Below are 27,908 nucleotides of genomic sequence, written 5' to 3' on the forward strand. Positions count from 1 at the left end.
GAAAGATATGAATTTATTGCCATTATGTTGCTTCTAGAGTTGGAGTTTCTGGTGGTGTTCTCTGGTTCTTTCTAATCTTTGTTGCTTTTGGTATGTATGTATTCTTTTCTCCCCTCAGAGAGTCTCCCTTAAAATTTTAGTCAAGGAAGTTCTTAGAACCATTTCCAATTTTTACCACTTTGGGGCTGGTCTGAATTTTACGACTACTATAAGTTATAGGTTAACATAAGGAAATCAGCTTGGGTATTGAGCTAGGTAAAAAAAAAAATAAACTACCCAATTACAACTTGACGTAACATATTTCACATTGAATTTACATGTGCAGAGAATGCATCTGCACATTTTTCAGGTGTCATGGAAGTTGTAGCACTACAGTGTTCAAATTTCACTGAGCATTCCAGTGGTGGAAACATGGATGTCTGGTATCTCCCCCTTCTAATGGTGGCTGTGTTGGGATCCTCCCTGGAATTACAGAACATGTGAAGCTTGTTCTTGATCTTGATTTGAAACAATGGCCTTAGTGGGCTGTGTTTTTCTCTGACTTTATGAGGTAGAACATATTTAACTTTTTATACATTTGTGTTTGGGCTGGATAAATGACAGACACCCAGAATCCCCAGCTGAGGGGCTAACACTAGGTAGGAAACCAGACCAGAGGATAAAAAGTATTAGAATCCAGCAGCATAAAGAGCAATAATAATTTGCATATAACCTGAAACTAAGAGTATGGAAATCATGGCATGTCCTAGAGGTGCCAGAACTATGCTGAACTCTTTGAGAGAATTTAGAATTGAAGGGCTATGTTGTGATGTTGAAAAGGCAGGCCAGGCATGAAGGAGTGGAATCATGTTCTTTCATGCCCCTTTTGCTTAATGTTGCAGGTTGGGTTTTTGGGAATTAGATATCGAGGTGGAGTTTGGTATGAAGATCTCTCTTTGGATAAAATCCTATCAAGGGGTTGGGAACGCATGCAAGATTGGGAAGTGCTTGCAGTTAACTGCAGTGTAGACACAACAATGTTGACTGGGCCCCAGAAGCACTGATGTGTGTCAATCCATCAGAATTGCTCCATGGTGGCCTGAGATGGCTGGCCTTTGTATGTTCTCTGCAATCAGTAACTGCAAGTATGTTGCCACGGGAATGGCATGCCCTCTTAGCAGAGATAAACCCTGAAGGAGGGGACAGCTGACTCTACCCCCAGGAACTAGAGCAAAAGGCCCTTTCTTAAAGTGCATAAGCTATTACCTTTCCAAGTTCTCTGTATCTGGTAACTTGTTGAACTTGACCATTCTTTCTAACGTCTGAGCTCCTCTTACACATGGCTGTGCTCAGCATAGCTTTCTTCCTGTGGGCCACCAACTTTCCTACGGAGCCTCCACAGTGAAATCTGATGTTAATTACTTGATGTTTGGCAAGTGAGACAGAAGCCACAGGGAACTAGAGTTCTATTCTAAGCAGGATGTGAAAGTGTGCAGAAGGCAAGTATTTTTTTTTTTTTTCACTTCCTTTCTTTCATATCTAGCAACTTCTGTGAAGTGTGACCTCTGTAACTTGTCCAAACTGACAAACAGTTCAACATACTATTTTCATGGTTTGGATCCCATGAAGACTTGTTTTCCCTGCTCAGGTCAAATGGTTCAAGGTCCTAGGACCTTTGGGAGAGGGCAATCTACAGTGTTACTGTTTTTGCCACTTTGAAAAGCCTTTCCAGTGAAGAAAAGCCACAAATTTGTCTTAGTGCCAGGAGAGGAGCTCTTTAGGTCACTTGTCCAAATCTTCAGATTGGAGTACTTTAGGCCATAGTCTTGTGCTGATTGTCTTAAGGTACAAGGGGTAGAGAATTCAAAGTGGCCTACCCACGGTGGGAGTAGGGGTATGAGTTTAACCCTTTGCTTGCCTCACAATAACATAAGTCTTCAACTTCGAGCCTGGGCTTTCAGCAGAAGAGGAGGAAGAACCTACCTTAGGCTCCTAATGCCTGAAACAATTCTAGTGTAAGCATGGGGGCTTGACCATGACTGTGTGGGCTGTGTATAGGTACAAATGATTTCTTAAATGGGATCTCTTAGGCAAAGCCAATAATTACAGTAGCAGCCTCACGGACACAGAAACTTCCTAAGTTCATCACGACATGGTAAAGTTCTGGGCATTCTTGTAAACTGTTAATGTGATATGGAAAAACCCAACTCCTGGACCATACTTGAGTCCTGTTTCACTGTTTCCCTTGACTATGAATTGCTTACCTCTCCTTACAGTCCATCAACAGGATAAAGCCTATTCATACCAGATAGAATGGTTGCTTTAATATACTTAGGAATCTCGGTATTATTAGTTTTTTAATGTTTGTTTATTTTTGAGAGAGAGCACAAGCAGGGGAGGGGCAGAGAGAGGGAGGGAGACACAGAATCTGGAGCGGGCTCCAGGCTCTGAGCTGTCAGCACAGAGCTTGACACAGGGCTTGAACTGTGAGATCATGGCCTGAGCTGCAGTCTGACACTTAACTGACTGAGCCACCCACGTGTCCCCTTGGTATTATTTTGAAAATGGGATGGAGGTAGGGGAGAAGTGTGTGTAATAAGAGAAGCTTCCAAGGAGCAGACCAGAATGACAAAGATAGCAGGCATGCTAGAGCCTTGCTAAAGCTTCCACAGCCAGGATGGCCACTCTCTCTACCACCATAGTGATCATCATCCTGGTAGCTGGGAATTGTTCTCAGTCCAAGGAGCTGTCTCCTATTAGCTTTGAGGGCAGTGCTGTCCAATAGAATTTGAGCCATATGTTTAAATAGTCTAGTAGTTACAAAATAACAACACAAAATTGGATGAAATTAAATTATTGGGATTTGACCTAGGTTCAAGTCTCAGCTGCTCTGACTTTCTAGTTATAACTGTGGTCCTCATTTAGAATCTTCTGGCCCAGGTACCAGCTCCCTACCTATTAATATAAGAAGTGTCCCCATAGGCTTGAGTATGAGCTCATGAACTACCCAGCCTTTTTCGAATTTTCTAGTTCTGTGGGAACTTGGTAACTGTTCTAAAAGGCACAGTGACTCTAAATGGACCTATTTTCAGTGACTTAGAGGTTCTTTGGCCCAGAAGAGGTAGCATTTATTTTAGGTTAGCTGAGATGTGATAGTTTTGGGTTACTATACCACCTGGGTTGAGGAAAAAATAGTAGCTCTTCAGAGTGAATGTTTTAGAGATGGCAGCAGGGATTGGATTAGCTGTGGTAGCTTCCAATAACCAAATAGGTACCATGGTCAGAATACCAGCATTCATGGATGGGAGACCATTAGTCCTTACTGAGAAGAAGTCATGATCAACAGAAATTAGTGGTAAGTATGGCAGGTGTGGGGAAATCATTGATAGAACTGGATTTTCTGAGTAGGAAATCTTGGTGAATGATGGTGTTGCATACTATGAGAAAGCATAATGAAGGTGATCTGTATACAAAAACAGCTATTTTCCAAAAGTAAAATCACATGGAGACCGACCCCTGTAGGGTAAGAGCTTCTTTGTGTATAGTCCTTGATCAAATGAGACATAAACTTAAGACTCTCTTCCTTGGGGACCCCTCCCCAGCTTCTTTATGCCACTAGGTCCTCTTTGCTGGAGTAGTCGTCCAGGGTTGAAGGACTTTATTTCACCACCAGCACAGCACCATTATGGGTATAACTGTGCAAAGTTGGGATAAATGTTTCTGTTTGAGACACTGTATTTCATCTCCCTTGTATTTGGGAGACCATTTTAAGGAATTAGGGTGGAAAGTTCAAAATGTAGATGTTTTCCAATGCTTTTTAGTAATTTCCCTTATAATTGCATTAGCAATGGGAGTGTCTATATTTCTGCAACCTAGCCAGAATAAGTAGCATTCTCTAATTCTTGCCATTCTTCAATTAGAAATGAGAGCACAATTCTACTTACTTGAGAATCGTGTACATTTTTTGTGTGCTTCATAGGTACTTGTTAAAAACTGTGCCAGTCTTTTGACCCTTTACCTCTTAAGTGTGTTATTTGTAAGTTTTTTAATATTAGTGTTACAGACTTCAGTAGGTAACATGTTTTCTAACCAAACTTGTTTTTATGTCAATTTTGGTTGTATATCTTCTTGTGTCTTTTGGACTTCTGTTCATCATGGGCATAAATTACTCACTGGAAAAATTTAGTCTTTAGCTATACTTTTCCCAAGCAATCCAGTTCCTCTTTATAGAAGAAACTACCTTTCCTTACTTCTGGGGATTTTACATGTATACTTAAATTTCCATGAAGTAGAATCACACTAGATATAATTTTATGCATTACCACTTACATTTTGAAATGTGTCCTCACTAAAATGGAGGTGTTGGTAGAGCTGCATTCTTTTCTGGAGAATCTATATGGGAGACTGAATCTGCTTTCTTCATTTCTCTAGCTATTTTGGCTGCCTGTGTTCCTTGGCTCATGGCCTCCTTCAAAACAAGTGAGAGCTATTTTAGTCTTTTTATATCCCTGTACTCTGACAGTGACTCTTCTGTCTCTTGTCCATGTTTAAAGACTCTCATGATAATACCATCTAACCAAGATCATTCAGGATAATCTTGTTCTATGTCAGCTGATTAGCAACCTTAATTCCATCTGCAATATTAATTCCCCCTTGCAATGTAACCTAGTTCAGTTTCTCGGAATTAGGATGTAGACATGTTTGGTGACCATGACTGTGCATACTATAGAAGGGAATAGGAAGCAATTACAACCTGGAAAAGGGCAGGTGCTTATGAGTGGAGTCACTGTATATGGTCCACTATATTGATGTAGCCCATGGGATTTATGTTGGACACTCCCACCATAATGGAGATGAATTCTAAAGACAGTGGGTGCTCATTGGCTATAATGACAGGAGGGAAATATCTGAGTGCTAGCAGGTTGATTACTTTTGGAAAAGGACAAGTTTTCCTCAAATCATCCTTTATTGTGACTCGTGAGCTTTTCTTGGGGTTTTCACATGCTGTTTTGCTCTTCTAATGCCTGGTTGCAGCTTGAGACGCTGTTAGGTTTAGTACTTTCTACAATTTGTCCAATACAGAACAATAGGACTTAAGGACAGGTACTCAGATTCCTCCCTTTTCACATGGCTGTATTTCTGTTCTTAGCATTGTGTACTTCAGCATTTATATCTTCGTGGATTAAGTGGTTTTTCCATAGATCATATTTTTCTTAGCTTCAGTGTTCAAATTGCCATTTTTAAATTAATGTAGTTGCAAGACTGGTCCCTTACATATTTAAGAAAAAAGCAGAAAGGAATGCTTTTCTTCTAAAAGTAGAAAAATGTAACAGTCTATGTCTTTATCTTAAAATGACCCTTAAGCCCCATGAATCCCATATGAATTAACGTTTGTTTTCAGGTTAAATCAGCCAATTCAGATTAATTCCTGATTATTTTGGGTTCTCCAAATAACTACCCTGAGACAAGGATTTGGGTAGAAGTAAATTACTGAGAGGGATTTCAGGGAGCATAGGGAGGGAGTTAGGGAAAGCAGGTAAACCGTCAAAAATAGATTAGTGAATAGGTGACTATGGGCAAATTGGGCTAATTCTACTGAGGAACTTTGGGAAGATTTTGAGAAGTGATTTAGGTAGACTCCCAAAAGACAGGCCACCAGTACTTCCCTTTCCTGGATGAGGGTTCTTCTGGGACACTCAGGACTCACATGTAAACATGATCCTGTGTAGGAGAACACAGGTAGGAATCAATTGGCCTATGGAGCTTCCTGTAGATGATCTCTGGGTGGCCTGAGCAAATAAGAGCTCAGTCTACCACTCACACATTTGGATCTACTTGTGCCCATATTGAGTTAACTTGTTTTGTTTTGGCTGGTCAACATCTTGATTGACAATTCTTTTAATGTTTACTTTGAGAGAGCACGCACATGCATGTGAGTTGGGAAAGGGGCAGAGAAAGAGAAGGTATCCCAAGCAGACTCTGTGCTTGTCAGTGCTAGACCCCAAAGTGGGGCTTGATCCCAGGAACTGTGAGATCATGACATGAGCTGAAATCAAGAGTTGGACGTTTAACCGAGATACTGAGGTGCCCCTGAAAACTGAATTTTTACAAATAAACTTATAACAACATGATCATTATGACAAGCTACTGTCCCATAGTTGCAACAAGCCCCTAGGTAGTAATTGATATTCATCTTTTGCCTTCAACTTTAACCTCTGCCAGTATTTCTGCTGATCTAGTTGCTGGCTCAGTAAGGGTACCCAGACCTATACCATTAAGGCTCAGGTCATGGATGCTTCAGTCAAAGTGTACTTGTCGCTACTGTGTTTCTAAGAGGCATTCAACCCCACACGTATAGACCTAGGCTTCTCCTATGAAATAGGGACTATTTCCTTCATGATGCTAAAGGTCAGTGACACCTGCCATAACAGTAATTCTTTATTTGCCTGCTGGCCTATAGACGAGAGATTCTTTAGAGTGATCATTTGTAGCTTTAGGTCCCATGGAACCCATGCTGTATCTCCTGATGGAAGTATTCTAGCAGGGACATCAGAACCACAAATTCTGCAGGGCCTAAAGTTGTAAGGACAGGAAGTACCCATCACCAAGTGGATCTTAGGGTGTAATGGTGTCAGGAACCATTCTACTTCTACCCTTTGGTTATGGATACAGTGTTGTAGATCTTGGGGACAAAATACTAACAATGGCTATTTAATCAACTTAGAATAAATTGATGGATATTTTTTGATACTGGATATATTTAAGGGTTGACTTGAAACCAGCTGAAACATCACTAATGAGCATGTGGCAAAAGCTTTAGGATCAAGGATAATATTCAGCTTAGCATGGGAGAGCTCAGATGGTTGAACTTGGATGGCCCCAGTCATACTTGAGGTTGAGCTCTCAGAAAGGTAATTACCAGCTAATCAGGGGCTCATCTTGTCCACACTGTCTGGTCAGAAGGTCACTGATTCTAAGGACTTTTTACCTCCTTCAGGAAGTGGTTCTGCAGGAAATCACAAGAATAGGCATATTCATACTTTCCAGAGCTTAGGATATGTGACTCCAGTAGGGTCAGTTTCTGATCTTTTTCCGTGGCATGCATAATGTACCCCCATGGATTCTGGGGGGAAGGTGCAGCCAATGAACTCAGCTAGCAACTTTGGGATTCCTTTGGTGCCTCAACTTTTTTTCTGCCAGGTCAGAAAAAAATGGCTATTCCTTCTAGGACCATATCCTTGTGGTCAAAATAGAAGCTTTGTAGTGGTGGTTAAAGGGTGCCTAAATGTGAAGTGACCAGGTGATTGGCAGCATCCTCTTGGGTGGATGGAACTACATTGGTATACATAGCACCCACCTGTCAGCACAGGCTTCTATCTGAAAGACAGCTGGGTTAGAGGCTGGCCAGAAGTTTGAAGTATATGTTAGGTTCAGTTCTCTAGAAGCAGACCCTAAGATGAGAATTTGTGAGTGATTAGGACTTACAACTAAGAAAAATTCCATAGGATAGTAAAGAAGTAAGACAGGCAAGAGAAAGCAGAACAAGGGTGTGAGATGGAGAAGAGTTCAGTGAATGGCAAACATGGGTCAATATGGCAGATTACCTCTGGGGACAGTATAAGTGGTACTTCAGTTGTATCAGTGTAGGGCAAGAGAATGAAAGAATTATTTTCTTACCCCATATGTCATTTTCTGAACCCTGCTGGTGGGGGAGGGGACATAAATTTCAGGTCCTTTGAGCTCTATAGGTAGCACCCCCGGTCAAGACATAAGTGCTGACTGTTAGCAGCCGAATCACAAGGAGCTATTACGTCAAATATGGGAGAGAGATTTAAGGAGATATGGGCTGAACACTGATAGCCTCTGATACAGGGATTTCCTGAGGCCTGGAGCTAGAAGAAAATGCCTCCCCCAGTCTCTTCATTCTGAACATTGTTAAATCAAGAAGCATATCTTTAAAACTGGAAGTACCATGACTGTCATGAATTTAAAGTGAGACCAAATATGTAATGGGTTTTATTTGAGATCCTCACAAAAGACAGAGATTCACAGAAGTAATTAAGAGAGTATTCCAGAAGAAATAAGGTGTAGAGAGGTAGAATAGAGATTGATAGGTAAGCCAAGGAAGAGTGATCTCTGGCAAAATCCTGTGCACTGTATTCTCCATCCTCCAAAGGAGAGCATTAAACTGTAAGTTACACTCCATTGTGAGTTGGACTTTCAAAGTTGTGTATCTAACAATCATTAGTTAATAGCTGCCCTTATTTGATGGAAGTGAGGAGGTATAAGCCCTCAGGCACTTAGGAATCTTTTGGTATACAAGCAAAACAGGTACAATAATCCAAGGATGGTGCTCTGAAACAGATGCAGGAGCTGGCCTTGGAAGTCACATGAGAACCAGAGCCGAGAGGACACAGAGAAATGGTAAAAAGGAACTTGAGGGGATGTGGGCATGCCTTCAGCATGGTTCATTAATGACTTATGGTTACGGGAGGAAAAGGACAAAGCATAGATTATATTGCCTTTACTCCCTCATGTAATACCTTTCTAAATGTCTATCCTAGGAATGTGACCCCTCATTTTTTTCTTCAGACTTGCCTTTGAGCTTGGTCATAAGAAGAAAATTATTTCAAGGTAGACTTGTGAAGTCCTTTGCTCTGTTTCTCCAAGAGCTAATTTTCAGTATCTTCTGGAATGCTCCAAAATTTCCACTAGGAGCATGCTGAGAAGTTTTTAGAGGGAATCCCATAGTCGGATGAGCCACTGTCAGGGAGCCACCTGGAGGCTGAGCTAGGTCACTATGGAGGAGAGGTACACAATGAATTAATATAAAAACACTTCTTGCTGTACCCTGTATATCTTAGCACTGCTTCCTGCAGGGACACTAGTCTTAATATTGGCAATCATCAGTCATTTTGGTTGTTCAAACTTGTTCCCCACTGGATTCCAAAGGAAGGGCTTGTAGGAGCAATATTCTGAGTCTTGTTAACAGTATCTTATAGACTCGTGCAAATCAGTTTTTTATGAATCTTTGGGTCATATTTTCTAGATAGTAAAGCTTCTACACTGTCTTCTGGCTTAGTATTTCTGCTGAAATTATGAGTGACTTTGTCTTATTGCTGAAATGCCCAGAGGGTTTTGTTCTTTTACTTTGAAGTTCAATGCACCCATGCACTGGCCATTATGAGTAGATTTTTCTCAGGTATTCTTGGGTCCAAATGAGGAATCTGTGTCATCTTGATTCTGTCCAAGTGTGGGAACCATACCATGCAGAGGATTGTTAAAAGAAACAATGTGAATATAATATAAAATTTAATGGTTTTTTTTCTTCTGTCATTTTACCTTTTGTTATATCTTGTAATTTTGTCATGAACGCCAGACATGATCTAGGTAAAGGGAACTGCTGTAAATAGGCTTTTGATAATGTGGGAAGGTGTAGGAGAAGTATACCATGATCATATGACTAAGTCTCAGGCTTTGTGTGTGTGTGTGTGTGTGTGTGTCAAATATAAAATAAAACATAAAAAAATAAACGAGTGCTCTGGCAAATTTCAAATAGTTCTCTCCTACTGCCAGAACAAGATGGGATTTTTTTTCTCAGATTCTTTTTTTAATGTTTAGTTCTGAGGGAGAGAGAGCACAAATCTGGGGAGGGGCAGAGAGAGAGAGATGCAGAATGTGAAGGAGGCTCCAGGCTCCGAGCTGTCAGCACAGAGCCCAATGTGGGGCTCAAACTCATGTACCATGATATCGTGACCTGATCTCAAGTTGGATGCTTAACCGACGAAGCCACCCAGGTGTCCTTTTTCTCAGATTCTTATTGTGGAAATTCAGTCGAGCTCCTGGAAGTAAATGTCATGATGTGTGGGTTCCCTATGACTGATTCCCTCTGAAGTTTTTAAATTTCAGGCTTCTCTGCACTCAGCTTCCAGGAATTGTCAAGTAGTGTTTTCCTTTTCCTCCCCTCTGTTGGTTCCCATGTGGTTGTCCCTTGAGTCTGCACTGTAAGCTGGGTCCCCTTATATCCACCTGTCTCTCAAATCCAGGGGTAGCAGTTTGCCCATGTCATTTGTATAAAGACCAAGCAGTGCTTTGAAAACAGTATGTTATGAATAATGCAAGTCTAGAAAATTTAGGAAGCTACCACCACTTCTGGAACTTCTGTTTAGAAATGGCTAAACTTAAAGCAAGGATTGGCTGAGTGATGTCCTAGTTAATAACATCAGCCCTTATGCTAGCATTGGTAATATAGAGTCACCCAGGTACCCACGAGCCTGGATCCAATGAGCCTGTAATCCAAAGGAACAGATCTGAGTCATGGCATCATTGGTCAGTCTGGGTTTATCTAGCTCTATATAAATTTCAGATGCTTGATTTTCAGCTTCTTGAAGCAGGATGATGGGTGTGGGGTCAAAGGTAGACAGGTATATTTGGGATAGTGATGATTTCATCTGGGTCAATAATAGAATGAAATGGCATATGGTAGAACATAAGAAGACAAGAACAGAAGAATTCAAAATAATTTTCCCCAAGCAAATATGAGATGGAAACTTCTATAGTTCCCATGCCTTCTATCATTTATGCTTGACTAAATTTTGGAAAGGAGTATCCATATATCTTGGGAATCCCATCAATGTGGTATAAAGTTAATATCCATAGTATTGAGGTAATTCAGGATCTGTACCTAGCTACTCTTCTGCCTTTGGAATAAGGTAGCTTTGGGGTATCTATAGATATATACAAGCTTATTTTTTCATTTGAATGGATTAGGATGCTTAAGTTTTTATCTGAGACCCAAAAGTTTTACACTATTATTCTCTATCCTCTGAGATGCAGATGCCTAGATGGGGTTCATCTTGAAGATTTTTTTTTTGTGGTGGGAGAAAGCTCTGTGAAGGAAATCTAGAGGGAACTAGAAGATTCTTGGAGTGATCAACTGCAATGCAAGTCTGATTGGCTACAAGAAAGAGGAATAAATATTGGGTAGGGAGTGCCTTAGACTGTGGTGCAATACTAAGTGACTTAGCAAGGTCAAAGGCAAGTAATACCAGAAATCACCCTTCAGAAGAGTCCAAGTCTCCCAAGAATGGGACTTACTCAATATTCCTTTTGTATTCAGTCACTGGTTGGAATCTATCTATGCAGGGGGTGGGATTTTAATGGACGCCAGACTGCCCTTTGTGCTGACACATCTACTCCTCTATCTGGGTCTTCAGAGAAACTCTATGGTTTCCAAAGGCCTCTATTCCAGAGGAAAAAAGTCAGAGGTTATAAGTGAGGTGAGGTACAGCTCCCCTTGCTGGAGTTTATCTTGGGTCACAATTGATACACTTCTTGTCCTTTCTCCACTCTAGACTCTGAATTCTCTTCATCCTTGACTATCACCTCACCTGAAGTTTGAGTTACCTGGTGGTGTGACCCAAACCATCATCTTAAGGAGTCTGAACCTAATATACCCTTTTCATGCTTGGGCTTCTGGATGTATCTGAGGTAAATGGAACAAGGAAGGAAGTATGAAGAGATAGTTAAATGGGTTTCATACACATTTTTACTTGCTCCCACCATGTTAAAGTAGCCAAACCTCCTCTTGCTGACCAAAGTCCATTATCCCTGCAACTATGATGACTCACAGAATGACTCAATATGTCATTTGGAATGATGAAATGTGGGATCGTCCTAGGTTTTACCTCCTGATTCTTGGATCTAATCTTCTTACTAGGGATACAATACCACATAGATGTCTCTTTAATGTAAAGACTGCATTATGAAGGGAGGCATCCTAAACTTACAGCCTGCCAACTCTGAGTTAGTGCTTCTGTTATGCTATCAGAAGGCTCTTTAAACTTGCTGCTGAAAGAAAGGCTAGTTGCTTTTGCATGGTGTTGCATGTTTTGGTATAGATCAGTGGACCTCATGATCAGGGGCTCACTCTGCACCTTTTCTGTAAGTGTTCTATTGGTTAGGTGCTTTGATTAGGATTCCATTCCTGTGGATGGAACATGGCAGAAGCCCCCAGAGTAGTGGTACAATTTGAGTCTCTGCAAGCAGGAAGGATAAACCTATACCAAGATTAGTTATCTGTTCCTGGGAGATTGAATTTCTGGCTCTTCTAAAATGGAAAGGGTTTTATATAGTCAATATAATTGCTACCAAGTGGTCTCCTTTACAAGTAGTGCTAAAGTAGATATTCATTACTCCTCTTTAACAGTTGGGGCATTCAGAGGCAACAGCAGATTGCCTCTGGAATATGGCATTCCATGTAGTTGGGCACCTATGTAGGCTCCATGCCCACTGAAAATCATTTGCATATTGGCTGATGAGGTCTGGCTGCTGTCATCTGTCAGAGACATTTTGTCTGTTTGACCATTCCATGCTTCTGTGATGGATGTTTTATAGTAGGTGTAATAGAAGTTATGAAAATAGGGCATATGGATACACAAGATTTGCCTTTCTTAGATCTCATTGTCTAATTTTCCAGTCCTTTTCTATCCAGACCCTGACTAGATGGCCAGGCTAGTGGCCTCCATCCAGGAATCGGTATATATTCTTTTTCTTTACACTTTAACTTGGTTTGCAATGCAACAGCTGGAGCTGTCAGTCAGTCCCTAAGTAGGAAGTTCCAAAGGAATATTTCAAGCATATGTGATATGCTCACAATCATAGAGCATAGCTGAGATGCTCTGGTATTGAAATTAGTGTTTAGCTACCATTTGTAACATAATTATGTCTCTTCCCTATTGTCAAACAACTGTTAGTAATGCTGATGGTTTTCTTATACCTGAAGAATTTACACATGTGATTTAAGAACATCACTGCCTTTGGTACCTGGGCCATGATGAGAAGGGTTGTGAGATCTTTTGATTACTGGATATTGAGGAAGTTACTGAAATAAAATCATTACTCTCGTTTACTGGAAAAAGTTGCAAGATACGAGTTGCCCCTGGAGTACTGCAGGACTTGATCAGTACTAGTTAGGCTTTATGGTAGATCCCATGTCCCATGCAGATTAGGGAATGAGGACTGAGTGACATCTGTCAGTTTTGGGCAGGGTGGGTGGTGATGATTTCTTGTCCAGTTGGTACACCCTGACATCTAGCCTGGTTAATTTGTGAACAAGTATGGAGAGAGTCACCTGCCATTGTTCTTGTCTTTCAAAATAGGATGGAAATCAGTAGTGACAAATGTCAGAGGTCTAATGTTATTTTCTAGGACTTTCTGTAAGTTAACTGTGAAGGCTTATCTTCCACATTTCCTAACATGTGAGAATTCCAAGGCTAAGAAAAACTGAGAGGTCAGTGAAAACATGTCTGAACTTAGTGGACATAAAATGTACCTTCCTTTCTAGCCTCATGAGTCAGTGTGCCAAATCATATCCAGAGTTAGTAACTCTGTGCTTCGGAAATCCTAGATCAGAGAGGCAGGCCTATGATACTGGAGTAATGGAGGAACCTGGGCCCATTCAAGTGCACTTGGCACCTGGACATCCATAGGGGAGCTGCTATCAAGCCAGTTCTAAAGTTACAGGTTACAGAATGGCATATCATTAGTGTTACTGCTGTAGTAAAGCCATATTTTTAACTTAAAATTCAAACTAAGCAATTGTTGTATTGTGAGTCAGGCTGAAGACTTAGGCTTGGATGCAGATCCTAAGGAGAAGGTCCTAGGATCTTTGGTAGAAATGGTGCCTTTAATTTGTCAATTTGTCTTTGCGGGGAGGCATGGGGAAGCAAGAGTTGATCTACCCATGCAGCTTGATAAGGGTATGCTCTGTATTTATATGAAGTGTTGCTTAAGTCTCCTTTCTACCTACTGTCACTCTGGAACCAACCTTACCTTTCCTGGCAGCAAGAATCAACCCTGGAATTCTATGTGAAGGCAAATATGCACTTAATACCTGGATAGTTTCTCTATCCAGGAACTCACTTGGCTTATTTGACTAAAAGAGTCAAAAAATAAGATAGGCCATTTAAACTGGTCTTCCTCTGAGTATAGTGCTTGTGAAGTCCAGAAATGGTGAGATTTGAGTCCATAAATCATTGTTATTAAGTTTTCTAAGATCTATGCCTTCTAAGATCTGGGAGTTCCTGAGGTCTTCTCCCATCCTAGCTGGAATGCAAGCGGAATTCAGACAAGGCCCAAGGGTGAACTGTGGTAATGTACCAGGGCTGAATTCAGTGTTTTGGCCAGGAGATGGCAGCACACAATCATACAGCAGAGTTCCATGTCCTGTGAGATCCTCTCAGGAAAAGCTTGGAGCCATGACTTGGCTATTTCTGAGATGGTTTCTGTGTAGAAGGAGCCAGCAGTGATTAACTAGTTGGTCATAAGGGAGATCTCCATATATAGCCCTGGGTGAAGTCAGTTTTTGGTATAGAGAATGAATGAAAAGGAAAAGGGATCTCTGCAGATGATGCAAAACAAAAGCTATTCAGCAGAAAGAGAAAAGAGACCTAAATAGACTTAGAAAGCTAAGGCGAAGCAGATTGCCCCCGAGAAACAAGAGTTAGCTCTTGCCATGTATCATTGACACACACTTAGATGAATAGATTGTGTCATAGTAGCAGAGGATATTACATTCACAAAAAGTACCTGTGCTTGAACAGCATGGTTCCTTTTCTACAAATACACTTGCACATTTTTCTCTTGTGCATAGAGAAAATGGGTCACCAGAAGCAGTAACTCTATGGCTAAGTGTGTCTTTTATGTGCTCATTTTTCAGAATGTTTTATCACCTACATCTCTTCCCTGAACATAGGAGCTTTTCTAGGCCACTAGGGCTCATCTAATTTTCCTCCTCAGGTGGGAATGATAAGGGACAAAGCACTGTAAACAACATGAGCATGAGGTGTTCACATTGTGTGTGTGTGTGGGGGGGGGGGGGAAGCAGAGAAGACAGCAACTCATCACCATCCACCTCTGCAGCCATGTGAGTTGGATTTGCTGGTGTGCACCCACAGGTTCTTTACTGCATTGTCAACTTGTATAGTGACTCCTAGGTCGATATGTTTTGCCAATCATAATAAAAAATTACAAATGGTGAATTCAGATTGCCAGGAATATTTCTATTCAGCTTTGTTGAATTTTTTTTTTAAATTTTTAGATCTTCCAGAAAACTGTAGAATTATAAGATGGAATACTAGTTAAAGGACTTTGTATTAGTCAAGGTAGTTTTTATATTGTCCTGTATGATTTTTACTGGGACTATGATTTGTGACCAACTCTGGAAGTTATAGGTAAATCTCTTCAGATAATTTGGTTTGGTGTTGGACTAGGGGTAAAACCCAGTTCTCTCACTTGGTCTAGTGTATTTTATAGACACTGTTAAATTTACATGAGCAGAGAATGCATTCACATTTTTTCAAGTAGCCCTGGAAAATGTAGCAGTACAGAGTGTCCATTTCTGAGCACTTCAGTGGTGAGAACGTGGATATTTGGTAACTTACCTCCCTCTGCTAGTGGTACTGTGTTTGGATCCTCCCTGACATTACAGAACATATGAATCCAGTTCTTGAATTCTATCCAGACCATCAATGGCCCTTAGTGAGCTGTGGTCTCCCCTAACTTTAAGAGAAAGAACCATTTTCTCTCTTTAGACATCTGTGTGTTTAGGCTGGATAGATGAGAAACACACAGAATCCCTAGGTGAGTTGCTAACATGAAGTTAATGCCAGAATATAACATGGGAATCTAGGGCTATAAATATCTGTTAGAACTGGCATGTAACTAGAAACCAGAGGAGTCGGGAAATCATAACCATGTCCTAAGATACCAGGTCTGTGCCAGTCTCTTGAATTAGAGGTTAGAGTTGAATAATTTTGTAATGATCATAGGTATTCTGGCAAGACAGAGTGGAATCCTGTTCCTCCTAGCCCCTGTTGCCTAGTGTTACAGGTTCAGTTTTTCAGAATTAAATATTGAGGGGGAGTTTATTATGAAGAACCATGTAAAAGGAATGGGAAAGGGAGCAGGACTGAGAAGCAGTTGCAGTTAAACTGCAGTGTAGACACAACAGCGTTTGGCCATCCCCAGGAGCATTGACAAGTAAGTGTATGGCCCATCAGAGTTGCTCCATGGTGGCCTGAAGTGGGAGCCTTTGTATGACCTCTGCAGTCAGTAATTGGATGTAGGTCCCTAGGGGAAGGGTGTGGCCTTGCAGCAGAAACATACTTTTTGGAAGTCACACCTGACAGTACTCCCAGCAGCTGGAGCAACAAACCCTTTCTTGTGGGAAGAATGGTGTCTTTCCAAGTCCTCCATATCTAGTGCCTTCATGAACTTGACTATCTCTTCTAGTGTCTTGCCTTGTAGGTAGGTAGGTAGGTAGGTAGGTAGATACACTCAGCATAGGTTTCCTCCTGAGGGCCATTGCCTTTCCTATAGAACCCCCTGCCAAGTGGAATCTGATCTTAATTATGAGATGCTTGGCAAGTGACACATAAGCCAAGGAGATGAGAATTAGTTGTACTCTAAGGAGGATGTGAAAGTTTTTTGGAAGGCAACTATTCTTTCAACTTTCTTTCATCCTACTTAGAATCTAGTTTGTAGGAATTAACTCTTCAGAACATTTTAAAGCACGAATGCTAGGAATAGTCTGTGTGTGTCTCTTAAGTGTGACTTCTGTAACTTGTACAAAATAGGATAGTTCAACATGTTTTTCAAGTGCCAGGTCACTTGGACTCAGTGCAAAATTTGTTATCCCTGACTTGGTTCAAAGGTCTTAGGACCTTTGGGAGAAGGCAATCTGCAATGGTTACCCCTGTATGTATCACTTTGAAGAGACTTTGCAGTAAAGAAAAGTCAATTTGTCCCAGTGCCTGGACAGGAGCTTTTTAGGCCACTGTCCAGTCTTCAGGTTAGAGTATCATCCAGGCCATAGCAGCCTTATGCTGGTGTTTCTTATAGGCACAAGGGAAAGAGAAATCCGAAGTGGCTCTACCTGTGAGGGGCCAGAGCATTGTTTGCCTCATGATAATTTAAGTCCTAAACTTTGAGCCTGAAGTTTCAGCAAAAGAGAAGAAAAAGACCCATAAGGACTCCTATTGTCTTGTAATAATTGTCCTATTGTAATAATTGCCCCATTGTAAGCATGGGGCCTGACAGGAGCCATGTGGGCTGGGCCATAGGTACCAGTGATCTCTTATGGGAGGATCTCCTAGATAAAGCCAATGATTATCAATAGTAGCAGCCTCATGGACATGGAAATCTGCTCTGAATCCATAGTGACACTGTAAAGGGCTGGAAAGCTGTGGGTTAATGCAATGTAGAAAAACCAGTTCCTGGCCCATATCCTGAGTAGTGCCAGCCCATATCTTTATCCACACAGTTCCTTATGTTCAATTAACGTAACTCTCACTAACTCTCCTTGTAGTCTATCCACAAGATAAAGCCTACTTAAACCCAAATAGAATGGTTGCCTTAATATGCTTAGAAATCTTGGCATTGTCTTTTGAAAATGGGATTGTGGAGGAAGTAGAAATAATACAGAGTGCCTTTTAGGAGCAGAACTCCTATCAGGGCCTTCTTAGAGCATCCACAGCCTGGAAGGCCACCCTTTTGTACCACTATAGATAGTAACCTCCTGATACTTGGGAATTGTTTTCAGCACAGGGAACTACCTCTTAATTGCCCGGAGGGCAGCTCTGTCCAATAGAGATAGTTTTAGCCACATGTTGTTTTATTTTATTTTATTTTATTAAAAAAAATTTTTTTTTAACGTTTATTTATTTTTGAGACAGAGAGAGACAAAGCATGAACGGGGGAGGGTCAGAGAGAGAGGGAGACAACAGAATCTGAAACAGGCTCCAGGCTCTGAGCTGTCAGCACAGAGCCCGACGCGGGGCTCGAACTCACGGACTGCGAGATCATGACCTGAGCTGAAGTCGGCCGCTTAACCGACTGAGCCACCCAGGCGCCCCACCACATGTTGTTTTAAATAGTTTTGTAGGCACAATAAAAATAATCAGATGAAATTTAAAAATTATTAGTTGTATTTAGACTTGCATTCAAGTCTCAACTACTCCCACTTGCTAGTTGTAATTGTGATTTTCATTTAGAAACTTCTGGCCTGCAATTCCTTGTGTACTTCTAAGGGAACTGTCCCATAGGCATTCTGAAGATCAGCTGATAAACCGCTATGGCTTCCTAAAATGTTACAGCTTTTGGGGACCTTGGTAAATGTTCTAAAAGGCACAGCAAAATCTAAGCACACCTACTTTTCAGTGGATAGAGGGTTTTGGTCCAGAAGAGGTAGCATTCATTGATACTGAGAGTTAATAATTGTACATTCTTATGCCACTGAGTTGAGGACAGATAGTGATGGTCTAGAGAAAATGTGTTTTAGAGGTGGCAGCAGAGGCTGGGTCAGCTGTATTCCCACAAAACAGAATCAAGATACACTGTTTCATACCTTAGCTCACCAAAAATAACTTATAATTCTTTTTAACATTGTATAGATATTTCTCTATCAGTACATACAAACTTATGTGTCTCATTTTGGATTCCCCCAAAACAGAACCTGATATCAGGGGTTTAGTAACTTTCCCATGGTGTGTTCTATAGAGTTGATAATGTGTGATAGAAAATAGTATGGTCCTTGGTAAAGCTCATTGGTCAAAACTACTGTTTAGTCTGTTGGCACACGTGGTTCACATCTGTATAAAAATTTCTGGTGCAATTTGAAGTTTTCCTTTTTTTTTTTTTTTGTCTCTTTTTTTTGTTCTTGAAAGTTTCAACTTCTTTGTTTCAGGAGTAGAAGTTAGTGATTCATCACTTATTCATCACTTACATATAACACCCAGTGCTCATCCCAAGTGCCCTCCTTAATGCCCATCACCCATTTAGCCCATCCCTCCACCCAACACCTCTCCAGCAACCCTGTTTGTTCTGTCTTTAAGAGTCTCTTAGGGTTTGCCTCCTTCTGTTTTTTTTTTTTTTTTTTTTTAATGTTTATTTTTGAGAGAGTGAGTGTACATGAGTGGGGAGGGGAATAGAGAGAGGGAAACAAAGAATCTGAAGCAGACTCTAGGTTCCAAAGTGTCATCACAGAGCCTGATGTGGGGCTTGAACTCACAAACTGTGAGATCATGATCTGAGCTGAAGTCGGATGCTTAACCAGCTGAGCCACCCAGGTGTTCCTGCCTCCCTCTGTTTTTCTTCTTTTTCCTTCCCTTCCCCTATGTTCATTTATTGTGTTTCTTAAATTCCACATATGAGTGAAGTCATATGGTATTTGTCTTTCTTGGACTTACTTTGCTTAGCATAATATATTCTAGTTCCATCCACATTGTTGCAAATGGCAAAATTTCATTCTTTTTGATCACTGAGTAATATTCCATTGTGTGTGTGTGTGTGTGTGTGTATGTATATATACACACATATATATGTATATATATGTATGTATATATATACATACATACATACCACATCTTTATCCACTCATCAATTTATGGGCATTTGATATTTTAGCTATTGTTGATAGTGCTGCTATAAATATTGGGGTGCATGTGCCCCTTTGAATCAATGCTCCTGTATCCTTTGAATAAATGCCTAGTAGTGCAATTGCTGGGTCATAGGGTAGTTCTATTTTTAATTTTTTTGAGGAAACTTCATTCTGTTTTTCAGAGTAGCTGCACCAGTTGCCGTTCCCACCAACAGCACAAAAGGGTTCCTCTTTCTCTGCATCTTTGCCAACATCTCTCATTGCCTACGTTAATTTTAGCCATTCTGACAGGTGTGAGGTGACATCTCATTGTGGTTTTGATTTGTATTTCCTTGATGATAAGCAATGTTGAGCATCTTTTCATGTGTCTGTCAGCCATCTGGATGTCTTCTCTGGAAAAGTCTGTTCATGTCTTTTGCCCATTTCTTCACTGGATTATTTGTTTTTTGAGGTGTTGTTCTTTATGGATTTTGGAAACTCACCCTTTATCTGATACATCATTTGCAAATATGTTTTCCCATTCCACTGGTTACCTTTTCATTTTGTTGATTGTTGTGCAGAAGCATTTTATCTTGATGAGGTCCCATTAGTTCATTTTTGCTTTTGTTTCCCTTGCTTCCAGAGACATGTCTAATAAGTTGCTGAGGCCAAGGTCAAAGAGGTTGTTACCTATTTCCTCCTCTAGGATTTTGATGGTTTCCTGTCTTGTCTTTAGGTCTTTCATCCATTATGAGTTTATTTTTGTATATGGTATAAGTGGTCCAGGTTCATTTTTCTGCATGTTGCTGTCCAGTTTTCCCAACACCATTTGCTGAAGAGACTGTTTTTTTCCCATTAGATATTCTTTCCTGCTTTGTCAGAGATTAATTGGCCATACATTCGTGGGTACATTTTTGGGTTCTTTATCCTGTTCCATTTAAATGTTTGTTTTTGTTCCAGTACCATACTGTCTTGATGACTACAGCTTTGTAATACAGCCTGAAGTCCGGAACTGTGATGCCTCCAGTTTTGGTTTTCTTTTTAAGCATCTCTTTGACTATTTGGGATCTTTTCTGGTTTCATACAGATTTTCCTTTCCTGTACAAACACTCTAAAAACAAGAAAAGTTTATCTTACTGGAGCAGCTACTTCTATAAGAGAAGATCTTGGTTCCATCTGTCCAGATCTAGCCCTTCAGAGTTAATCAGGAGCTCTAATGTTGTTAAAACAAGTTCAGTCTTATGTGTGAAGTTAGACTTGTTTGGGCATCCTGCCTAAATGTCCAAAAGCCTTAAACTGCTAACTCTTATAATCTCGTGGTAGAAATGAAAATGATTATCTACCTAATTGAGTCAATTACCCAGATAGGGTAATATAAGCAACCAGTTTTGAAATTTATAAAAACTGTTAAGTAAACTAGGGAAACTAAAGGTAGAACAATTCAGAAATTTTTTATAACTGTAATTTCAGTTTGGAACCATGGATGTGGTAAATATTTGGATGTAAATGGATCTGAGTTGAGATCTCGCCTTTATTTAACTGTTCTGACTTTGAGGGATTTTTCTTTCCTAAAAAAGCAGGCATTATACCTAATCTACACAATAGTTACAAGGAGCAGAAGAATGTATGTATGAGATAGCACTTCAAATCTGATGAACTACATTTGACCCTTGAACAATGTGGGGGGATATGGATGATCACTGCCTATGTTAAACTCCCCCAAAACTTAACTACTAATAGCCTACTATTGACTGGAAGCCTTACTAATAACACTCAACACATATTTTATATGTTATATAATATACTGTATGCTTAAAGTAAGCTAGAGAAAAGAATATTACTAAGAAAATAATAGAAAATACATTTGAAATACTGTATTGTGTTGACTAAAAAACTTCACGTATAAGTGGACCTGCACCGTTCAAACCCATATTGCTCAAGGGTTGACTGTATGTTCACTTCTCAAAGGTGGACACGCTTTTAAAGGAAAAATGGTGGAAAAATTACAGCTTTTATAGACCAAAACTTGCTAGATTCCTTCAATTAATTGGAGGTTCTCTCAACCCTATGGTTGAACAAAATAGGTCCCAAAGTGAGGCAGGTCTCTTACATGGTGGAAGATCTTAAACACCTGATAGTCTCAAACCACTCACTTTCTCATACCACAGCATGTGTATTCTGTCACTGGCATTCTATAATGAAAGAATAGTGGTAAAAGCCACCAACTTTTGGTTCAAAGCTAAATCCAGACACGAACTATACAAACAACCAGATGTGTGCACAAAAGCTACTTTTGAGCCAAGTAAAATAAGGGCAAGTGGAAAATGACAGCAAATATTGCAAAATGTAATCATTCAGTAATATCAGTTAATGCCAGACTACAGTGAATCACAACTGTGCATTTTCATTGGCAATTAAAATAAACATAAAACTACTTCGTTCCCCATCACACCCTTCACTTTATATCCTGTTTTTTTCCCCCCTATAGTACTTATCCCTACCTGATTGTCTCCCTCAGAGTACAAACTCCATGAGGGTAGGGACTTAGTGTTTATTGCTGTATCTCTCAGCGCCTACAATCACACTTGCCTGACACCCAGTAGAACTTGATATATTGATTACTGGATGCACTGGGCAGGTGAACTTTTACAGATTATTAGTACATCTTTTTTGCCATTGCTTAGAAAAGGAACTTTTGTCTTTCTGAGATTCTTTACCTATGTTCCCTAGAAAATAGATCATGAGTCAAAACTTAGGCACATTGTTTACTGGGGGAAGATGTGTGTGACTTGAGGGCAGCAAGAATGAGGGGATTAAATTAAGGAAGGAGAAGAAGGAACCATATACAACGTGTTAGGTGACTCGAGTTGATCATAGCTTTGTAAGAATACACATAGCTGCTTGTGTAATGCAGGCTGAATGAAAACACAAACATTTCGTGGATTGGAGTATATTTAAAATTTCCAATGAAAAGTACAGCATAGAGGATATAGTCAATAAAATTGTAATGTTGTTTGACAGATGGTGACTACATTTATGGTAAGCACAGAGTTAAAAGAAATTCTGATTGTTATGGTGGACTGCTCAATTTCTCCTTAATTTTTCAATTAAACTAAGTTGTAAACCTAAGCCTCTATGAATCTAACAACCTTAAAATTTATTTCTGTTGAATTGAAACTCTTTAAAATTAGGTAATGATCTTAGATCAAGTATTGACCTTGTCTTGATTTTTAACTGTATACTAGCTATCTTGTTGATACCTTGCTATTTATTTTTCCATCTTTTTACTTTAAAAGTGACATACTTAAATCATCAAGTATCACATTTGAATATCAAATACAAGCATTTAAAGAATCCAGGCCTGGTGTTCTCTTAATTCTCTGACAAGAATTCTTAGAAATCTCAAGGGTCAACTTAACATTGCATTTTGTGCTTTCTGTTCTGCTTCTTTCATCTAACTCTGGTTTCCCTGAGTTTCAGAAAAAGCAAAAAGGTGCCATGTTACCAAACTGGTCATGTTCTCATTGATCACACGGGATCTCTCTCATAGCTTGGATTCTCTTGAAGTCATTGCTTAGATGGACTTTGGGGTTCAAAGGATGTCCACCTGTGAAAGGGAAAGGAAGCAGGGCTAGTTAGAAACGGAAATGTGACAGGGTGCCTGGGTGGCTCAGTCGGTTAAGTGTCCGACTTCGGGTCAGGTCACGATCTCACTGTCGGTGGGTTCGAGCCCCACGTCGGGCTCTGTGCTGACTGCTCAGAGCCTGGAGCCTGTTTCAGATTCTGTGTCTCCCTCTCTCTCTGACCCTCCCCCGTTCATGCTCTGTCTCTCTCTGTCTCAAAAATAAATAAATGTTAAAAAAAAAAAACAAAAAAAAACGGAAATGTGATGTAGGCCAAAGCCTTGACCAACAGGGTGGAGGTGCTCTGGAGTTAAAGTTGCTCATTGGTGTCCTATATCAGGCCTCAACGAGTAGACAGACTGCCCTGGGAGGGTGTGGCTTAGGCAAATCAGTTCTCTCCCACTGTCCCTTAGGGGCTGCCTGCCAATAGTACTTCCCCAGCTTCAAATCAAACCCTTCCTTGAAGGGGGGTCTGGATGGAGAATCTCCATATCTACCACAGTGTCTGTTTCCAAAGTATGGCGGTTTCTGGTCCGGAGGAATGAAGGGTGATACTCTGCTGGCTTCCGAGTATCTCTCATTTCCTATTGGCATCAAATCCTCTGCACTTTCGGGTTGTCACTTAGCTTTTCCAGCAGCTGCCTGTATAAGCCAGATCCCCTTCTCCATGGTGCATGGTGTTCTGCCAAGTCCACAACTGGTAAGTGAAGCTGTATCCTCCGAGTCTTCTCAGGTTGGGCTTGGATCCCTGTGACTCCTGCCATGGCAGGTGCTATGGCCACAGGGTCAGAGTCCAGCCTTCTACCTAGGGGAATCATAGACAGCTGATAAAGCTGGAGATGAGATGATGGTGACAGTTGGGGCTCTCTATTGACCATGCAGCCAACCACCAAGAGGCAGGTAGGACTGAGCAAATTTGGGAAGTGTATCAATCTGGTCTCTGTGAAATGTAACTTCTGTCTCAAAAGCTCATGGGGCAAGTTTTAGGTAAAATGTACAATAGTGGCCACAGTTGTTGTTCTGGGCCACTTCTCACAAACAAAAACAAACTTGAAAGGTCTTCTCAATGTTAGCACATTCTAACAAAGAAAAACTCATTTTACTTTCATATTAAATATTATAAGTAGGCACAATTATATTAGCATAACATTTGAGAATAATACAACTATAGCAAGGCAAATGACTGCTTATTTTCCATCTCTGAAGATGTCACTAGGATAGAAGGCACATTGACTATAGTAAAGCCTAATGAATTAGGATAAGCAGTGAGAAAAAGCAGTATGAGAATAAAGATCTCTAATGTTAGCTCTTTAAGGTCACAAATTCTATAGAGATTACTTGGAAAATCATCCCCCCCCCCCCCCCCCCCCCCCGAAAGAACTGCCTTAATATACTGTGACACTCAAAACTGGCTGCAGGAATTAATCTGCTTTAGTTGGGTCAAATTTCAGTGAATGCTATGTTGTTGTTCAATAGTGGACAATCACTACCAAAAACCCCAGGGCAAAAAACGTGGAGGGAAGAGAATTTTAAATTATTCCTCATCAGCACAAAAATGTCAGAAACCTTGTTGTTGAGCAAACTTTAGGAAGTTTTCCAGTTATCTCTTCTTAGCTTGATGCATCAGGAATGAACTTTTCCATGTGGACTCTGTATTATATATGCCAGACAGATCAACTGGATGCAAACTGTTGGGGGAAGCAGTTATCTTTCAAAGCTCATTGCCAATCAGTTATGGGCCTTGGGTGTTCCTATACATGTTTCTTGGGTATTCTAAGAATGCAAGGCCCTGATCATTCATGACCTGGGCCAATTCTCAGGGTTGTGTTTTCAGCTAGCAACTCTGAAGGATGAGATAACGTTCTCCCTCCAGGGAAAAATAACAGGTTTATTTACTGCTTCTATAAAATGGTGAGTTTCCCAGGTTAAGTGTTTCTTGGCTGCAATGCAAACCCACTGTGACATCTACCTAGATTCTGCCATATCTTTGTCATGAGGCTCAGGGAGGCATAGAGACATGAAACCAAAATGCTCATGTTGCTTGTTTTGCCATTAGTATAATATCCATGGTTTCTCATCTAGGAGTCTTCTGTCTCCCATAAGCATTCATGAAATAGTAACAGGCCACCTTATTAGCTTAGTAATTAGGGTAGAATTCCAAACCCTAACACAAACCTGCCCGAATTTAGAGAAATGTGATTTCCAGAAGGAAATAGGCAATATATTATAAAATAAGGGTGACATGAGAAAGTGGCATAGGTGGAATAACATGAGAAACTGATCTGACATTGGAAAAGGGAATGTTTCTCACAGAAATGAAATGAAAATTGTGCAAAAATGAATCTTGGCATTTATAAGCCTTCTGCTTTGTGAAAGGGGAGTTCTATGGATGTTTCTTGGCTGGTGGTAATTTAGGGAATCCTCAAATCAAGAGAGGGTTACTTTCAACCCTAGGTTTGTAGTGACCTCAGAAGTCTGGATAGAATTTCTGTTATAGAAGTCCTTGAACTTTAGACACTAGTTCCCAACAAAAGTTCTTGAACTTTTGGGAATTGGAAAAGGTAGTAATTGATTTTTGTGAGCTATGTTTTTAGTATTTCAAAATGGCTAAATGCACTTACTCATTTTCTTGCATAGCTTTTTTGACAAGTTAACAAATTCAAACACCAAGTTTCTCTGCTTTTGATTGGGATGTTATTGCTTAACAGATGTGAGAATACTGATTCTCTTGATCATGAATTCCATTTGGCAATAAAAAGTTGGTCTTTTCTGATTGTAATGTTCAAATGTTGATGGCAGATATATACTTGGTGTCTAAAAGGACAGTGAATAAATACAAGGAATCCCTGAATTGTGAGGAACTTTTGCTTTGGAATTAATCTGACAGTGTGATTTGACATGCCTGATCCGAGCTTGATTTCACTTTGCTTTTATTTTGGGCAAGGCTAGTGCAGGCTAGTGAGTAATCAGAGCTTTTGGTCTCTCTAATAAGAGTAACCTCCTGCTTTCATGAATCTTGCTTTTGGCCTCTTTATGTTGCAAGGCACAGACTTAGTAGAGTAACTTCAAATTATGGACTCCATGTGTGAATAGGGGCATAGCCATAAGAACTAAGAATGGAAATTAGGAGCCTATCATCACTCTATGGCCTGGGGGTTGGCAATCTTTTTCTGAAAGGGCCAAGGGTAAATACTTAAGGCCTTGCAGGCCATATAATCTTTGTCTTAACTACTCAATTTTGCTGTTTTAGTGGAAGTAGCCATAGACAATACACAAACAAATGGGTGTGGCTATATTCCAATAAAACTTAAACTGGAGGTAGATTGGATCTAGTCCATGGGCATGAATTTGCCAACCCCTGCTATATATAGCTATACCTCATGACCTTTCAAGTATTTACCTTCTCTTGGTATTTCTCAGTATAAATACCTAAGAGGTCTGATCAATCTCACCTTTTTGTGCCAGTATGTATTAGTTGTTGCATTAAATCTTGTCAAAATGAAACCAAGAGTGATTGATTTACAGGATGGTAAGTAAACAGAAAAGGCTCCAGGTAATTCAAGCACAAATGTAATACAATTAGGTCTTTACGAGTGTAGTCAAAGGGTTAGCCCTATTTTCAAAGTGATATGCCATCATGACAGTCATCTACTGGCCAGAAGGAGTTGCTATGTCATCTACCATGATCTTTTTCTTTTACTTTATTATTGAAGTATGGTTGACATACAATATTAGTTTCATGTGTACAACCTAGTGATATGACAATTCTATAAATTCTTACCACAATGTAGTCACATTAGTGCGATATTATTGACTATATTCCCTATGCAGTATTTTTCATCTCTGTGACTTCATAACTATAAATTTGTATTTTTTAATTCCCCTCCCCTATTTTGCTCCTCCCCTCACCCACTTTCCCTCTGGCAGCTGCCAGTTTGTTCTGTTTATAAGCCTGTTTGTTTGTTCATTTATTTTATTTTTTAGATTCCACTGAGTAAAATCATGCTATTTATCTTTCTCTGACTTACATTACTTGGTCTAATAGCCTCTAGATCCATTCACATTTTTACTAATGGCAAGATTTCATTTTTTATGACTAATATTCCATTGTGTACATATACCACATTTTTACTGGTTTATCTATTGATGGACATTTGAGTCGCTTCCATATCTTGGCTATTATAAAGCTTCAATAAACATAGTGATGCATATACCTTTTCAAAATAATGTTTTATTTTCTTTGGGTAGATACTTGCTAGTGGAATTATTAGACTGCACAGTATTTCTAACTTTTTGAGGAACCTCTATATTCTTTTCCTCAGTGGTTGCATTAATTTACATTTCCGTCTACCATGCACAAGGGTTCCCTTTGCTTCACATCCTTGCTAATACTTGCTTTTTCTTGTCTTGTTGACACTAACCATTCTGACAGGTGTGAGGTGATATCTCATTGTGACTTTGGTTTGCATTTCCCCGATTTGTGATGTTGAACACCTTTTCATGTATGTTCTGTATGTCTTTGAGGAAAAATGTATATTTAGGTCCTCTGCTCATTTTTAAATTAGTTTGCCTTTTTTGTTGAGTTGTATAAGTCTTTATGTATTTTGGATATTAACCTCTTATCAAATATGTCATTGGCACCTATCTTCTCTTTAAGTTGCCTTTTTATCTTGAGGGCATCCTCAAATGTGGAGACGACTTTTATTTTGGTGGAATCCCAATAGTTTATTTTTGCTTTTGTTTTTCTTGCCTGAGAAGATATTTCTAGAAAAATATTTCTTTAATCCATGAGTATGAAATGTTTTCATTTGTATCTTCAATTTCTTCCAATGTTTTATAGTTTTCAGACTGTAGGTTTTTTGCTTCTTTGGTTAAATTTATTTCTAAGC

At 39.9% G+C, this 27,908-nt stretch overlaps 1 pseudogene; it reads right to left on the reverse strand.

Moving 5' to 3' along the window:
• LOC132677527 (dolichyl-diphosphooligosaccharide--protein glycosyltransferase subunit KCP2 pseudogene) overlaps positions 1–23,600 on the reverse strand; it is a 94,868-nt pseudogene extending 71,268 nt beyond the window's left edge.
• Positions 23,601–27,908: the final 4,308 nt, after the last annotated feature.

The sequence above is a fragment of the Panthera onca genome, chromosome B1 (assembly GCF_046562875.1).
Source record: "Panthera onca isolate mPanOnc1 chromosome B1, mPanOnc1 haplotype 2, whole genome shotgun sequence".
NCBI classification, from domain to species: Eukaryota; Metazoa; Chordata; class Mammalia; order Carnivora; family Felidae; genus Panthera; species Panthera onca.